We start from the raw sequence: 2,752 nt of genomic DNA, 5'->3' as shown, positions 1-2,752 counted from the left end.
CCTCAGCCTTGCCTACCTAACAATATCCAGACTCTTTTACCCTGGCCAATCTAGTGATCATGAGTCCCAGTTTAAACTGCTTTCATTCGTTCTCAGAACTTCCCTAACTATGTTACACTTACCCACCTAAAAGGCTTGCCTCTTCAACTTCATCTCTTGACCTCAAAACCCTCCTTGCTTACTGAATCAAACCCTATTCATCTTTCTAGTTCTCATGAAGTTCCTTATCACTTACCTTGTTCCCTTGTGTTTGTAATAATTCTGCCTCAAAGTTGTTTGTTCTTTCTTTTTTTGTTTTTGAGATGGAGTCTCACTCTGTTGCCTCAGGCTATAGTGCTGTGGTGTCTTAGCTCAAGCAACCTCAAACTCTTGAACTCAAGAGATCCTTTTGCCTCAGCCTCCCGAGTAGCTGGAACTACAGGAGTCTGCCATACAGTGCCCAGTTAGTTTTTCTATTTTTAGTAGAGATGGGGTCTTGTTCTTGCTCAGGCCAGTCTCCTCAGTTCAACCAATCAACCCACCTCAGCCTCCCAGAGTACTAGGATTATAGGCCTGAGCCCCCTTGCCCAGCATGCCTCAAAGTTTTATGTTTCATCTTAATACACAATCTTTGTAGAATATAAGCACAATAAAAACCAGGTACTTTGTCTGTCTTATTCATGCCTAGAAAACTTCCTGACATATAATTAATATTAAATGTATCTGTCTGGGTCCTGTCAGGAGACAGAAAACACACAATGGTTTAAACAGAAAAAGTTTAATACAAAGAATATCAAAGGCCGGGCCTAGTGGCTCATGCCTGTAATCCTAGCACTCAGGGAAGCCAAGGCAGGTGGATTGCCTAAGCTCACAAGTTTGAGACCACCTTGAGCAAGAGCATGTCTACTAAAAATGAAAAACTGAAGCAAGAGGATGCTTGAGCTCAAAAGTTTAAGGTTGCTGTGAGCTATGGCACTCTACCAAGGGTGACAAAGTGAGACCTCTTGCCCCCCCCCAAAAAGAATATAGAGCTAAAAAACAACACTAAGCAACACTAAGATGTAAGAGAAAAGTATGGAATCCTAGGACTTAGGGAGATTATCTAAGTAAGGACAAGCTTGGAAGGGAGGCCACCTCCATCACGCCAGAAATGAGGCTCATACCTTACTGGAGAAGGTATAGTTGCAGCCGAGGAATTTGGTAGTTTGCCCACCCCAGTGCTGCTGGTGTGTACTCCTTGGGCAAGTAGCAACAAGTCAGGTAAGCCACAGCTAATAACCAGACATGCAGGTATGCAGAGGGAGGAGGCCTGGAGTGTGGTATCTCTTTGAAAATGATCGCCAGGGCTCTGCGGCTGTGGCTAAAGTGGCTAAGGCACCAGCCACATACACCTAAAGTGGTGGGTTCGAATCCCCAGCCTGGACCCGCCAAAACAACAATGATGGCTGCAACCAAAAAAAATAGCCGGGCGTTGTGGCGGGCGCCTGTGGTCCCAGCTACATGGGAGGCAGAGGCAGGAGACTCGCTTGAGCCCAGGAGTTGGAGGTTGCTATGAGCTGTAATGCCATGGCACTCTACCCAGGGGGACAGCTTGAGGCTCTGTCTCAAAAAAAAAAAAAAGAAAAGAAAAGAAAATGATCACCAGGCCAGGGCATGGCTGGGGCAGGTTTCCATAAAACGTCCTCTCATCTACACTTCTGACTTACATACAGTGTAGCCAGTAGAATCAGCAAGAGAGTCCCCCTTCTTCCTGAAATATTCTTTCAGCACCATCTACTGAGAAAGCATTTAGTTTAACACTCCAAAAAGGAAATGCCAGGCCAGCATGGTGGCTCATGCCTGTAATCCTAGCACTCTGGGAGGCTGAGGGGGGTGGATTGCTTGAGCTCAGGAGTTCAAGACCAGCCTGAGCAAAAGTGAGACCGATCTCTACTAAAAATAGAAAAGTTAGTCAGGGGTCATGGTGGATGCCTGCAGTCCTAGCTACTCAGGAGGCTGAGGCAAGAGAATTGTTCAAGCCCAAAAGTTTAAGGTTACTGTGAGCTATGATGCCACACCACTCTACCTAGGACACGGAGTGAGACTCTGTCTCAAAAAAAAAAAAAGTAGCCCATAGTCCCAGCTATTCAGGAGGCTGAGACCTGAAGCAGATGGATTATTTGAGCCCTGGAGTTTGGAGTTGCAGTGAGCTATGATGACAACATTGTACACTAGTTCAGGTGACAGACCGACCCTAACAAAAAGTAACAAATAAAATAAAAATTCATGTATACAACATAAATTTAGAAAATTCTCAATCAGCTATTTTTTATTTTGTTATTTTTAAAAATTTGGGTTTTTTTCTTTTCTTTTTTGGAGACAGAGCCTCAAGCTGTCGCCCTGGGTAGAGGGCTGTGGCATCACCACTCACAGCAACCTCCAACTTCTGGGCTTAAGAGATTCCTTGCCTCAGCCTCCCAAGTAGCTAGGACCACAGGCACCTGCCACAACACCTGGCTATTTTTTAGTTGCAGCCGTCATTGTTGTTTGGAGGACCTGGGCTGGATTCGAACCCGCCAGCTCAGGTGTATGTGGCTGGCGCCTTAGCTATTTGAGCTCTAGGCGCCAAGTCTCACTTTACTGCCCTGGGTAGAATGCTATGGCATCATAACTCACAGCAACTTGAAACTCTTTTTTTTTTCTTTTTTTGTCTCTGTGCCTGTAGCTCAAAAAAAAAAAAAGAAAAAAAGAAATCCACTCACCTTGGCCTCCCAGAATGCTAGGATTGCAGAGG

This window comes from Otolemur garnettii, unplaced genomic scaffold, assembly GCF_000181295.1.
Source record: "Otolemur garnettii isolate 467f Iridium unplaced genomic scaffold, OtoGar3 scaffold00104, whole genome shotgun sequence".
NCBI lineage: Eukaryota > Metazoa > Chordata > Mammalia > Primates > Galagidae > Otolemur > Otolemur garnettii.
This window is presented reverse-complemented; position numbering follows the sequence as displayed.